The sequence below is a fragment of the Pan troglodytes genome, chromosome 17 (genome assembly GCF_028858775.2).
Source record: "Pan troglodytes isolate AG18354 chromosome 17, NHGRI_mPanTro3-v2.0_pri, whole genome shotgun sequence".
Classification (NCBI taxonomy): Eukaryota; Metazoa; Chordata; class Mammalia; order Primates; family Hominidae; genus Pan; species Pan troglodytes.
In genome coordinates, this window is record NC_072415.2 from 25358332 (window position 1) to 25373477 (window position 15146).

At 40.3% G+C, this 15146-nt stretch overlaps 1 protein-coding gene across 45 annotated transcripts in view; it reads left to right on the plus strand.

Moving 5' to 3' along the window:
• The window catches only part of EPB41L3 (erythrocyte membrane protein band 4.1 like 3), a 236951-nt gene that overhangs the window by 89777 nt on the left and 132028 nt on the right, over positions 1–15146 (plus strand). For 5 of the 45 annotated variants that reach the window (XM_063795970.1, XM_063795980.1, XM_063795978.1 and 2 more), the window contains exon 2: positions 237–314. The exons of the other annotated variants lie outside the window; for them this stretch is intronic. The gene's annotated coding sequence lies outside the window, so the exon portion shown is untranslated. The remainder of the gene's footprint in view (positions 1–236; positions 315–15146) is intronic. 45 annotated transcript variants of the gene reach the window in all.

A 15146-nucleotide genomic window follows, 5' to 3' on the forward strand; every position in this document is an offset into this window, starting at 1 on the left:
GAAAAAGGTGTTTCATAAGTAGAAGATATCTGCAGTGATTTGGAGTAATTGATTTCCATTTCCATTTTTGTTTTATGTACTAATTATTTTATAATTTAGCATTTTAATCCTAATTTAGAATTCTAGTGCAGAGATGATCAGAGACATATTTCACCCAAATTAGTGTTGAATAAATGATAAGACTGAAATTCAGAAACAATAAAGTATATTTCATGTTTTCCTTTCTGAATTTATAGTAATATCAGCATAAAAAATGAAGAACCACAGAATGGCTGCAGATGTTCCTTGTCTTTTCCATGACTGACATTTTTCATGTGAGTGTATTATGTATGTAGGAGCTCTGGGCAGTTCTTTCTTAACTATGTAGCGATTCCAGAGCACAGTTTCAAAGCATAAAGAAGAAACAAATTGGGAAGAATGGCACAAGAAGAGAAGTTGAAATTAGATGCCAGAACTGCAGATTACTTGGTTGAAATGTCTTTGGTGTTGCATTTTTAGTCCTTGCGATGATTGGTTAAATTGCATACTTTGGAATTGTAAGCTTCTATTAGCACCAAACCCCTAATTCTTTTGTAATTTGCAGTACAGAGAAAAAGCTGACAACTTAATTTTTAGATTGCTGACATTTTGATACATTGTTCTTATAACCCTGCCTTCCAAACTAAAAACAGAGAGAGAGAGAGAGAGAAAGCAGAAAGGTCTATATTAGACCTAGAAAACAAATGTAATATTTAACCTGCCTTGAGTATATATTTTTCTCTCCAGTTATATTGGGTGGGTGCTTGATGAGGATAGGGAGTTATTTCTCTTCAGGTTTCTTTCCCAAACCAAGTAGAGGTCTAGACACTTAAAGCATTCAGTAAATACTTACGAAATTGTATAAAAAATGGGGCCATTTGTAACTTACGCTTTACTACCAAAAAAAAAAAAAAATCTTGGAGAAAGCTTAAAAAGCACTGCTGCTTTATTTAAAAATGAGAATTACCAGACTCATGTATGTAGTCATTATTTTTAATGGCATGGTCCTCTTCATAACAAGGTTGTTACCTCTGTCTGTAGCTCAAATTGGTAGATCCTAGAGGTTTTGCCATATCAGGGAAGAGAATTCTGCAGGTACCAAGAGAAAAGAAGAATGGTTTCTTTGAGGGAAGAACTGCAGGGAGTCGGTTTCCTTTCCTGCCAGCTCTAATTGGTGTCATGGAGGACATCAGTGTGGAGGGTGTCCTCTGAAGAGGGGAGGGATCAAATGGTAGGGTGACAAAAGCTGAAAAGGATTAGTGCTGGGAGATGATATTGATCTCCTAGCATTGAACTAAAGAGAGGAAAACTATTTTCTGTTTTAGCTCTCTCTTCTTTGGTCATTGTTGTACATGCCTGTGTTTATATCCTCAAATAGCGAGTTTCTTTGTATTTGATTCAAGCCCCACATTTCATCATTTCTAAAAGAAAGTTATTTTTTCACATTTAACATCTCTGAAATTGGGATATGTCTTACATGGCTCTCAGCCATGTGGCAGAGAAAAAGCTGGCAACTTAATTCATTGTTTGTGAATATGCATCAAAAATTGGACATTGGATATTAGTGGATTGGAGAAAATCCTGGAGACAGTAATGGAGCACTCTTAAGTGATACATTTCTAGTGCTCGTGGTGACCCAAGTTGATATTGTGTGGAAAAGCATAGACAGCAGTAACTCTTAGTTGACGTGCAATTTGGTAGAGTTGGATTCTGAATATGTAAGAATTTTTGGGAACACCTTGGCCAATCTATTTTGTTTATATTTTCTTTATGCGTTGAATAACTCAATCAATTTGAGTTCTTTAGATAAGAAGAAAATGAAAATTCCAGTTCCTAAAAGTGTGTGAGTCATAGCTTAATTGGCAGAGTGCTATACAACATGATGTTATTTCTTATAATCAGTGTCATGAATCTTATGAAATATGGTTTATCATTTGGCTATGCAATTTTTTGAAATGTACTTTATAATAGGTAATGCTTATTTTACACTGTCCATTCTGTGTTTCAGTGATTGTTTTTCTATGTATTATTGATTGTTTCCTATAAAAGGATCCTTTTATAGGGAAAATCTATTGAAAATTCTTCATTTCCCATTTTGACTTTCCATTTTGGCCTTGGGAAGATGACTGGATTTTGATAGAGACTCTCAATTAGTCATTGAGAAGACATTCCAGATAGGACATTCCAGAAGTCAAGAGACCTGCCTTTAGCTGGAATATAGCCTGTATGCTGGGGAGTAATAGGAGATGCATCTAAGTAGGGAGTGTGAGGCCTGATTGTGGAAGGTTTTTGGATATGAGACTAAGGGATATTTGGGGCTTTGCTAGGTAGTGGGGAGTTATTGAAAGTGGTTGAGTAGGAAAGAAGAATATTTTTTCTGGTGATAAGTGTAGGATGAGTTGGAAGAATAGGAATCTGGAAACATATGGTCTTTAGTTAATGGAGTTATCCAAAATTTTGCAGAAATTGAATGTGATGTTTTTTTCTCTCAATGATTGATATTTTGGCAATTCATTCCATCTTTTTGTGGGAGTATTTAACTGAGGATTAAATACTACTTTTGGATTGTTTAAGGTAGAAAATGAGATATACGAAATATGGGAAGATTTTCCTTATCTTTTCAATGAATGTATCTCAGTTATTTGAGATATTAAAAATAATACATTCTCACTTTAAAATATATTCTAACAATACAGAAAAACCAAAAAAAGAAATCTCATTATCTACCTTTCTGAATGTATTATGTATCAGAGTGGAATAGGACACACCTGGGTTGGGCTCTCGGCCTTGCTATTTAATAACTATGTAGCATGGTTCTTTTAACTTCCTAGAGCCTGTTTGCTCATTTATAAAATGGGCATAATGCTTATATCTGAAGGATAGGAGGATTAAATGCTGTAATACATGCAAACACTGAGCACAGTATCTGGTATATCACAAGTGCTTCGTAAATAGCAGTGGCATCATTTTGTACATATACAGACTCATACATAGGTTACATAATATTTTACATGAATAGACTTCTGTCTTAAATACTTCTATGTAACCATTTTTTGTTTGTTTGTTTTGTTTGTTTGTTTTTTGAGAACAGAGTCTCACTCTGTTGCCCAGGCTGGAGTGCAGTGGCACGATATCAGCTCACAGCAACCTCTGCCTCCCGGGTTCAAGTGAGCCTCCCAGGTTCAAGCGAGTCTTCTGCCTCAGCCTCCCAAGTAGCTGGGATTATAGGCACCCGCCACCCTGCCCAGTTTTTTTTTTTTTTTTTTGAATTTTTAGTAGAAATGGGGTTTTACCACGTTGGCAAGGCTGGTCTCGAATGATCCTGACCTCAAATGATCTGCCCGCCTTGGCCTCCCAAAGTGCTGGGATTACCGGTGTGAGCCACCACGCCAGGCCAAATTTTTTTTTTTTTTTAATGTAACAGTATGTCTCGGAGGAGCTTTTTCATGCATGCAAATCTATACCCACATCATTATTTTTAATGGTAAATAAATATTTTCTTTTGGTCTTGTGCAATATTGATAAAGGATCATTACCTTAATGATGGTGTTGATGTGAAGCTTTGTTGTCCAGCCCCTCTGCCTCCTTCTGCTTGCTGCCTACACTTCATGACTCTCTTCTAATATACACATCAGGAGGCTTGTGGTAAAACAGGATATTTAAAAAAGTTAAAATCTCTGATGATTATTATGTATATCTCAAGGTTGTGTGTGAATATTGAGTTCTAACAAACTAAAACAAGCAAATTTTCACCATAGATTTCCTGACTTTTTTAAATTTAGATTTTAATGTCATCTCTTCATAGAGGGCCGAGCTTATCCAGCAAAGCCTAACCTGAGTTCCTGGGTGCCCATCATTCTCCCATGTGCCTCTTGGCATGCCTCGAGGGACAGCAGATGCAGCAGTCTGGACCTGAACTAGACTCTCCAGAATCAAAATATCCAGGGTCTGGGATAGTTTAGTAGGTGTAGGGGGTCACTGGGCTCCCAGAGATGGAAAATATTAAGCTTCCTTTGATCTCTCTCTGAGTTCCCAACACTTCCTTCGTCCTCAGCAATTGAATGGTAACAAATGTCATATTCCATTCACAGATTTTATGCCACTTCTTCAGGGATGTGGGCTGCTCTGTTATGTTATTCACAATCCCATGATTTTGACTGATCTTGGATTTACTTGGAATCCAGTCTTCATTGACCAATTTGAGGAGAATAGCTTTATGATCCTGAAGGTGGTGCTAGCTGGCATGGTGCACCCAGGCTTCTGTGAGATGATGCCATTGGGGCATCTAGAGGTCTCAGGCTGGCCCTGACAGTTGCATATTTCTATGTAATTTTTTCCTAGAGTTACTAACATCCCAGAGATATAGGGAGTTTTGGGTAGTTTCATTACAGAGAATTATTCTTGATGAATTTTGGTGTTTTATACCATTTTGTGCTACTCAGTGACAACTTTTATTAACTTTAGAAGGAATATGCTTACTGGCTAAGTATAAGACTTGGAAAATAGAGATTGACTAGGTTGTCTGCTCAAGAAGTCTGGAAAACTTTTCCTCTGAATTCTTGAAATGAGAGCAGTAATTCATTGGGGGGAGTTATATTGTAGAACAGGGGTCCCCAACCTTTTTGGCACCAAGGACCTCCATTCTGCTTACCTCCTGCTGTGTGGCCCTGTCCTTGGCACAGAGGTTGGGGTTTCATGGAAGACAGTTTTTCCATGGATGGGGGTTGTGGGGGATGGTTTCAGGAAGAAACTGTTCCACTTCACATCATCAGATTCTCAGAAGGAATGCACAACCTAGATCCCTCACGTGTGCAGTTCACATTCTCACATTCTCACTCAAGAATGTGAATCAAATGCCACTTCTGATCTGACGGGAGGCGGAGATCAGGTGGTAATGCTGACTCACCCACCGCTCACCACCACTGTCCTTGGCCCAGCAGTGGGGAATCCTTGTTGCAGAATAAAGAAAATACGAAGAGCTAGAGAAGATACAGATGGAAACATCTGCTAACCTTGAGCTAGGTAACTGTGGGAGGAGTACTCTATTTCTCTAGGCAAGGTTCCCCAGAGTGAACAGATGACGATGCTGCCTACCTCCAGGTTGAAATGAGATCTGTGTTTGAAGACATCTAGAACCAGTCTAATGAGAGTATACACATAGTACATGTTTTCTCATTTCAGTAGTATATGCTGTTGTCCTCTTTGCTTGTTTTTAGGGACATGTGTTAGTAATTGTAAGATCCAAAGATGACCCTCAGGATGAGTGTAGAATTTTGTGACATTCCACCACAAAACCCGTAATCCAAAAGATGGCCCTCAATGAGAATGCAGAATTTTTTGAGTATGAAACTCCAGATAACAGTAGAGGTTTGCAAAGAATGAGACACAGTGGTTATACAACAGAATTACCTGATGAGTTTATTAAAAAGGAATTTTTGGGGACCAATCCACGGATTATCATCTAATAGATCTGCAGTTGGATCCAGACCTCCTTATGTCCCGACAAGTACTTTGGTGAAATCTGATCCAGGTGGTCCCAGGACCACATTTTGAGACACACTGTCTTAACGACTTTTGTCTTAATGACTTTCCAGCTTCTTCACTATTGTCAAATGAGCATTTAACCTGGAAAGAAGATACAATATAAATAAATAGTACTAATGTTGGAGAAAATGTTTAGCATAGAGCAAAGAAACCTGGCCTTGGACTCAGAATGCTTGGGTTTCTTTTTTTCTTTCTTTTTTCTTTTTTTTGAGACGGAGTCTTGCTCTGTCACCCAGGCTGGAGTGCAGTGGTGAGATCTCGGCTCACTGCCAGCTCTGCCTCCCAGGTTCATGCCATTCTCCTGCCTCAGCCTCCCAAGGAGCTGGGACTACAGGCGCCCGCCACCACGCCTTGCTAATTTTTTGTATTTTAGTGGAGACGGGGTTTCACTGTGTTAGCCAGGCTGGTCTCGATCTCCTGACTTTGCGATCCGCCCATCTCAGCCTCCCAAAGTGCTGGGATTACAGGCGTCAGCCACGGTGCCCGGCCTTGGGTTTCTTTATGGCTGGTCCATCACTTGTAACTTCTGTGGCCCTAGGAAATTATGTAAAATTTAAAAGGTTAAGGAAGTAGGATAAAAGGTTAGTTTTCTTATCTATTAAATAGGGATAATGATAATTATGTAGCAGAATGGTCAGAATGGTTGAGTAAGAATCTAAGTGAAAGTACGTAGCTCTTAATATGTCTTCAGTTGGGGTTAATTTTCTTGCTTTGTGATCGGTAGTAGTGTAAAATGGCCTTGAAGAAGAGATGCTTCTATGAGTAAATGTGATGCTGCTGGTCAAAATCATACTGAGCTATGTGGGTCCTACAGATACTTTTAAGATATTATGAAGTTCTTCACTTATATATGTGAAACTTGAGATGATTAAAAGCTTTCTTTACAAATGTTGCTATGTTTAGTGACATTCATATCAATGGTAAATGGTCAGACTACATTATAATTTATTAGCATTTTTTCCTATGCTCATATCCGAGAAGGACACACACACTCACATAATCCACATAGGGGGACAACAAAACAAAAGTCACTGTATATCACATTTGAATTGCATCAGTTTCTTAGACTCCGGAGATAAATTCAAGAAGGAACTTCAGTCTTTGGAGCTGTAGTTGCCATTCAGCCTCAAGGTCTTAAGCTTTTCTGACAGCATGGCCCTGTCTTGGTGCAAAGAGGCAGCAAGCCCGATAAATTGTGTAACCATTTTCAGACGTTGGCTTTTTTCCCCCTCATTGAACCTCCCCCAGTTGTCATCAAAAATTGCGATTTTGGAGTTACCTCTGAGAGGGTTTTCACATTAAGACAAGACATGTGAAAAGATCTTTGACAAAGGGTAGAATATACATATATTAATAAATTAAATTTCATTTCTTTTTTTTTTTGCCCACTCAGTGTCCAGTAAAATGTTCCTCTAAAACATTTAATGGCTTTATTGACTTACCATCATACCTCTTATTTCTCCATGCTCTTATTTAAGAGTTGGATTCCAGCTTGATCTCCTTGCCTGAGTCTTCTCCTGACTAGAACTGTAAAGCATTTTATTCGGTCATATTAGAGTGTGTAAGGGCCTTCGTGCTGCTCAGATCAAGGACAATCCCCTAGGCGCCTTATCTCAGTGAATGCTTTATTGACCCCCAAGATGAATCCAGGTCTTCTCTACTCAAACCAGCTTCTGAATGATCTCTTCTCCAAGTATTCTAGTTCAAGCATCTCCCAGAATAAAGAACCAAGCAAAATTAAACCAACCCATCTTTTAACCTGGTTTCCTCCTTAAGCTTATTGCCAGTGTTTCTTCCCAGCTGCTTGGTTGTCAGACGCATGTCTTTGAAATTAAGATTTGTCCAGGCAGGATACTCATTTGGCACCAGTGATAGTTAAAAGACTCATCAAAGTACTGAGATACACACTGAAAGTGAAAAGACGAGACTGATGGCATGTGCCAAAATGTGACTCTTTGAGCCTTTGTAAAGTTTTGTTCCTTTCTCTGTTCTTTTATCTGTTTGTTTTTTCCACAAATACTTATGGAATGCTTGTTATGAACCTGGCACCATGCTCAGTGCTGGGGTTACAGTGGTGAACAATCAGGTTTTACTCCCCTGGAAACTGTATTTTAAACAAGGGGATGAGTAGTAAACAAGATTTCAAATACCAGTGAACACTGAGCATAATCAGAGCCCAAAGACTTGGCATGTGGAGTGCTCCTGTAGATACTATCATTTAGGGGATGTTTAACATTTTACCAAGTCTTTCTTTTTGTTTGCACCCCTTCTCTGCAAGTGTGGTGTCAATTCTAGATTGTAAGTGGAACCAGGCAGGGACCATGTCTAATCATCTTTGTGTCTTTGAGCCTGGTACAGTGCCTCACACATGGCAGGCCCTAGTTAACTGCTAAACAGATAGTTCTTACTCTTAACCACTCTTTTTTCTTGTCCCTTGCCTTTCCTTGTAATAGTGTTTTGACTTAAAATACACATTCTCTTCTTTCTTTTGTAAGCTCAGTTTCTTCTACTGCTCCACTGACATGTGGACTCACCTCAAGCTAATGAAGCTGAAACTTCAGGACTTCTTCCTTACAGAATCATGTTCCAAAGTTTGCACCAAAGTTTGACTTTTATAATCTTTTTCTTTCTTCCTTTTTTTTTTTTTTTTTGAGACAGGGTCTTGTTCTGTTGTATAGGCTGGAGTGCAGTGGCAGCATGATCTTGGCTCACTGCAACCTCTACCTCCCAGGTTCAAGTGATTCTCATACCTCAGCCTCCTGAGTAGCTGGGATTACAGGCATGTACCACCACACCTGGCTAATTTTTGTATTTTTAGTAGAGACAGGGTTTTACCATGTTGGCCAGGCTGGTCTTGAACTCCTGGCCTCAAGTGATCTGCCCACCTCGTCCTCCCAAAATGCTGGGATCCCAGGCGTGAACCACTGTGCCCAACCTATAGTCTTTTTTCTTAAAGAAGGTTTCCCAATTGCAAGAGCTTTGGCACTTAAAAAACCTGGATCTATCTCTGATCCTAACCCATGTTAAACTGCCCCTTTTCTGAATTTTGACTGCAATTCTGGCTAACCAAAATCCAGAATTTGGCTGTGACAACTCCTCTTCTTTTGAAGTATCTCATGGTCACACATGAGAAACACATCCAAAGGCTTGAATTTGTGATTTGACTAAAACACATCAGTGAACCTCTCAGAAACATACACTCATCTACAAATGTGCAGAACAGCCATCTCTTCTTTTTTCAGAACTATTGTGAAGATCAAATGGTGTAATTGATGTGAAAGCACTTTTCAAACTGTAAGATGCATAAGAAAATAATGGACACTGTTGTCAGGGAGTAGAGCTGGAAAGCATTCAGGGGAAGGAACGTCTGATTTCCTTAATGATCTGCTCTGCAGCCTGTGCCTCCGTCCGTCTGCCTAACAATGGAGTATATCTTGAGTACATACATATTTCCAGCACTACCCAGGCACCCAGCAAAATGAATGTCACCGCCCATTTTTGCGGGGCTTCCTGTCACCCTGAGCACAGACATAATTAATTGTTGCCTCCCAAGTGCTGTGATGGGGAATTGGGGCATGAAAGGCACACAAAGGAAGCTCACCTACCAGCTGTGGGTGTGTGGCTCTGGACGGAGAGGGAGTGGCGTCCAACCTGAGACCTGAAGATGACCAGGAGCCATGCGGTGGAGAAGGGGGAGAGCTGGATAGAGTCTGGAGTCGGCTGGACAGAAGGGTGTCGGAGGTGACTGACCAGCGTGTACAGAGGCCAGGAGGAAAGAGGGAGACATTCGTGTGGCTGACGAGTAAGATGGGCTCCGAGGGCAGTGGGGGAGATGAGCCTTAGGGGCAGCTGGGGTCAGAGTTCAGGGCCCTGTGCACCATGTCATCCTGAGGGTGAGGCAGAGCCAGTGAGGGGTGTTACCTTGTTGGAAGACATGGTCAGATGTACTTTTAATATGGCTTTTGTAGTAATCTAGGGAGTTTACTTTTTTGAAGGACAATATATCATTATCGTAAAAATGAGTGTTTTTTGGAGGAATACATGAATGACTCGGTGAATTCCTTAACAGTTTCTGGCACCATAGCAGTCTAGCTTTATGCTTATAGGACACATGTTTAAACTTAGAAACTTCACTGTTTTTCTATAAAATAAAAGTCACAGTTAATATCACAATATATCAATCTATACAGCAACCCCAAATATAAGTACTTTGCACATAAGTACCCAATAAATGGTGCTAATGTTACTATCCAGGGAAGAATTGAGGATGATCTAAACTAAGGAAGTGGTAGAAGAGATGGAGAAAAATGAATACTTTGAAAAATGTTTAGGAGGTAGAATTTTGAGACTTAGTGACATGTTGGGTATGGTGGGAGGTGAGGGAGAGGGGAATGGCCCCACTTGCTGTTCCCTGAGATACACACACACACACACACACACACACACACACACACACATATATGAGTTGATGGTGGGGTTGGTGATGGCATGTGTAAGTCAGGAGTTTGTCCTGAAGTTCCTGTGGGACATTTCAGAACCCATGTCTAGTAGTCTTCATGCATCAGCCAGCAAGCCAGAGAGGTCCAGCTCAAAGATCAAGACTCAGAATCCTCCAGATAGGAAGGTAATTAAAGCCATAGAAGCTGAGGTCACTAGAGAGAGGGCAGAGTAAAGAGAATCTGCAAGGGAGAAGTAGAAGAGGAAAAGGTCTGTGAAGCTGGGGAAATGTGATTTGGAAAGAGGTAGTGTTCACTGTGGTTCTTGAACATTTAAATGACACGAGAGCTGCAATGCTCCCTTTGCATTTAGCCACGCTGATGTTGGTGAGTTCGCCATGAGGAGCTTGGAGGAGCAGTACCAGTTTTCCAAGCTTGTGCACTGATTCTTTCACCTTTGCTTCCCTTTCATCTTCAACCCCCTGTGTTCCGAGGGTGGAAGCCAGGCTGCAGTGGGCTAGGGCTGAGAGGAGGGCAGTGCGCACAGCGGGGGTACCTGGTGCTCAGGAAGAAACCAAAGCACAGATGTCTTTGCCACTGTAGGTTAGGTAAGATATATATATATATATATGTATGTATTTGATGTAATTTTTATCCACCGTGTTTTATTTTTTAAGGAAGTATATTGAGAGGCAAAGGTGACATTGTTGGAAATGTTTACCTCCTATGCAGCTGAGGGGCTGTATTTAAAATTGTGACAGGCAGCTCAGCTTAAAGCACTAAACATAGATTTGCAGTATTTTCTTTTATGCAGCCCTTTTCTGTAGATCATAAAAGGCTCTAATGTGTCGTTTCGGAGCAGTGCCAGGGCAGTGATGACAGCTGTTTAATTCCCTTAATATGCTCTCTTTCTTCTCATGATCATGGAAATGATTCCACCAGTGGTAGAATATTCTTGATCACAGATGAGCAGAAATAGTGCAGCTGTATTGACCATTACTCAAAGGTAAACAGTAAGCTTCAGTTCAATCCAATGGTTAATTAAGAAACTAGAGGATGGGCCGGGTGTGGTAGCTCATGCCTGTAATCCCAGCACTTTGGGAAGCCAAGGCGGGTGGATCACTTGAGGTCAGGAGTTCGAGACCAGCCTGGCCAACATGGTGAAACCCCATCTCTACTAAAAATACAGAAATTAGCCAGATGTGATGGTGGGTACCTGTAATCCCAGCTACTTGGGAGGCTGAGGCATGGGAATCACTTGAGCCTGGGAGGCCTAGGCTTCGGTGGGCTGAGATCACACCACTCTACTCCAGCCTGGGTGACAGAGTGAGACTGTCTCAAAACAAAAAAGAAAGAAAAGAAGCTAGTGGATGCAGGAATGGGGTTGAAAATTATTTTACAAAAATATTATGAAATATTTCTGATACACAAAAGGGTTGATTGAAAAGATGATGACCTATATACACAGCCTGCACAAAATATGACCCCAGCTGGGCTCAGGTGCTCAAGGTCTGTAATCCCAGCACTTTGGGAGGCCAAGGCAGGAGATTCACTTGAGCTCAGGAGTTTGAGACCAGCTTGAGCAAAATAGTGAGACCCCACCTCTAGAAAAATTTTTTAAAAAAATTAGCCAGGCGTGGTGGTGTGTGCCGGTAGTTCCAGCTACTACCGGGGAGGCTGAGGTGGGAGGATTCCTTGAGCCTGGGAAGTCAAGGCTGCAGTGAGCTATGATTGCACCACTGCACTCCACGCTTGGGTGACAGAGCAAGATCCTGTCTCAAATAAATAAAATAAAAACAACCCTAAATTGCTAAATCCCCTGCATTCTCTGCATGTGCACCTCTCTCCCTCTTAGAAGAGGCCCCTCTTCTGGATTTGTGTTTCTCATAACCATACGTGTCTTTCTTCCTTCCCACATCACTATTTCTAGCATTACTAAATTATTTGTGGTATTGTTTTTAATGTTTATATTTTTTAAAATAGTATACTGTGCACATCCTTCTGTAGCTTTTTGTTGTTGTCTAACAGTCAGATTGAGATCCGTGTATGTTGATATCTGTAGTATTCTATGGTGTGTTTCTTATTAGTTGAAGACTGGACGCTTTATGCAAGGTTTGTGGCTTCCTCACTGAACCTTGAACTGGGTCATGCTTCTCCCTTCTCCCTCAGAGGCATTGGACTTGCCGAACCCTCAGCCTGGAACATTCTTCCTCTGCGTTTTCACAGCTGGCTCCCATGCCTTTCGTCATCCTTTGCCGCTTAGTGTAGCCTTGGACAGACCTCCTCCCAACCCCCACAACATCCTACAAAACCTGCTCCTCTTCCCTGATTACTTTTCTTCATATCACTACACATTTTATGTTTTCGTGTTTCTCCCTCAACCAGAATATCAGCTTCATGGCAACAGGATTTTTATCCATTTTGTTCACTGCCATAGACCCAACTTTTAGAACACTGCTCAGCACTTCTGTAGGTGCTCAGTAAATCCTCAAATGAAAGAGTCGTTTAAAATATAATGTGAAAAAATCCCACGAATTTATGAGGGAAAATTCCAGCTCAGTCTTTAACATTTTATTTAGCAGGTATGGTTTTGTTAAGAGTGATTTAACTTTAAATTGTAAATATAACTTCAAAATGTGAGACTCCCTGATGAGAAGAGCTTGCCTGTGCTGCCTGCAGGAGCTTCTTGGGATACGAGAGAATCAGTGTGTGCTGGACTAAGACCTTACCCCACCGAGCAATGAGAGTCATGCTGCTCAGGGTGATGGTTGTGTTTTGGTCATTTTCAATTAACTTGGACTTGGGATTCTTTTTGCTTTTTGGGATAATTTCTCCCCCTTAAGAATGAACATTTCCACGTTGTTAATACTTTCCCTGATATACCATCTGGCCTGCCCCTTTGTTCCCTTTCAATTTTAGCACAGTCTAAGGTAAACAGTTTTTTTTTTTTTTTTAACCAATGAATATTCTATTGTCTTGTAATTTGGAAAATAATTCGTACTCCTCTCGTTTTCACTGTCTGTATTCAGTGCTGGGAAAATCAAAGTGCAGTTGGTTTTTAATTCTGAGTTCTTCAGTTAAGCACCAAGTAGATAAGCGAGAGTTTGATTAGGTGTGCATGCTAATTAAAGAAACACGAATGATAATTTTTCATTTGGACCACTGTAGGAAATTATTCTGACGTATAAAGATAGATATTGATGGTTTTCTATTGGCAACATCATTTATAACTTAGTTTTGAAGAATTTCTCAAATTGCTGGCTTATTTCTATTTTTTTAATTGAAAATTGGATTTTTCTCCAGTCAGAGAATCTGTATGCATTTTGGTAGGGCAGAGATCTGGGGAGAATCTGTCTACATGTTAGGAGGGCAGAGATTTTTCTTTAGCTCCAGGTACTCAGTAAGTATTGGTGAAATTGAATGGTCTCTCTTCATTTTTAAATTTATATTCAGTTATAGTCCTTTCTTCCTGATGTCAGTGGAAACTTGTTCTTGGAGGAGGCACTTGGATCAGTGCAATGATTTGAATGTGTCTCGTTGATAAAGGGAAGTTGATTGAGTGGTAAAGAAGATGTCAACTTAGATATTTTCTAATAAGTGAAGGTGTGGGGACACCTGGACCCTCCATAATCATTTCTTGTGAACTACCTCAATGATGATCCACGTGAATTAAGTTTGACCAAGAAATACAGGCGCTTCGCCTCTTTGGCTCCATCTGTATTTGATTTCACTGATTTTAGGATGTCTGATAATAACTGTTCTCAATTGGATGTTATTACTCTTTAGCATGGACAGTCAGGATTATGTCTCAGGCCTGGAACAGCAAATTGGATGTTTTGAAGCTCTTTTTAAAGAGTCTCTAATGACGTAGATAATTGTTTTTATGGTTTTCTGTAAAATGGAATTGCCTGATGGAGCTGTCTCGTTTCTTGGTGGCCTTTTATCTGATACTGCAAAGAGACTGAGGTGGCAAATTTCTCAGTAGAAATACCAGCATCATTACAATCCTTATAAGCACTAAATTTGCATTGGTTGTTTCTCCAATAGAAGACATCTTCTCAGATGTAAGTACAAGGGTTCCTGCAATTATTTTTATGCATCTGCCTGATAAAACAAGTTGTTTGAATGGTGGAGAAGAATATCTCAATATCAATTTAGATATTCACTAACAATGGAAAGAGAATGCATTCTCTAATATCATTTTCTTCAGAACTCCAAGTTCTGAGAAGATATTTGTTAATTCTCATTTCATATATTATATAATAACTATGCATATGTATTATAATATGTCTATAATAATCATATGTGTTATAATCATTGTGGAAGTTTTAGATCAGATTTGGGATATGCAGTGTTATCATTATAAATTTATATAATCTCTACATATAATCCCAGCTCAGTAACTTACTAATATTGCAGCCATAGGCAAGTTCTTTAGTATCACTTAATGTCAGTGTCATACCCTATAAAGTGTGCATAGTAATACTAGCCTCATTGGATTTATGTGATGTTTATGTGCATATTACTGCATATAGAAAATGGGAATTGTAGGAAAGCTGGCCTCACTGTGTTACTGTGTGTTATTAATATTACTATTCTTTGTAGAGTTTGTTTCAAAATCCCAGTGCTGGCCCCTGTGAGCGCTTTCCTAGGGCCATGGCATGCCTCTTGGCTAACTCCTGGTTGCTTTGGCTGTCTGGGCACCACACTGACCAGCTCAGAGCAGGCGGCTGCTGGGCTGTCAGGGGCCTGCTCTACTTGGGTCCAGCTTGGAGCAAATGTAAGAAAGGTCATCAGGGATCGGGGTAGAGGGGACTTTTGTCACTTAGCTTCTCTCACTTTTGCCTGTCGTTTTAGATTGAATAAATTGAAATATGGCATGTCTGTGTTAAAACTGGGTTTTCTGCCACGAATGAATGATTAGAAATGAAGAACTGAAATAAGTTCAATCAAGAGGTTTGAGCTCACAGTGGGAGCTTTTATTGTGTGCATCTTTCATTTCAGACCAGCCCCTCCCCCACTTGCTTTGGAGAACTGCTCCTCACTCCTTTGTGGGGATGACTTGGGGCTGTCCACACAGGGAGCCATCTGTTCCCTGGCTAAATGATAGGCAGGTGACCCAGACCTGGCCAGTGCACTGCTGCATTC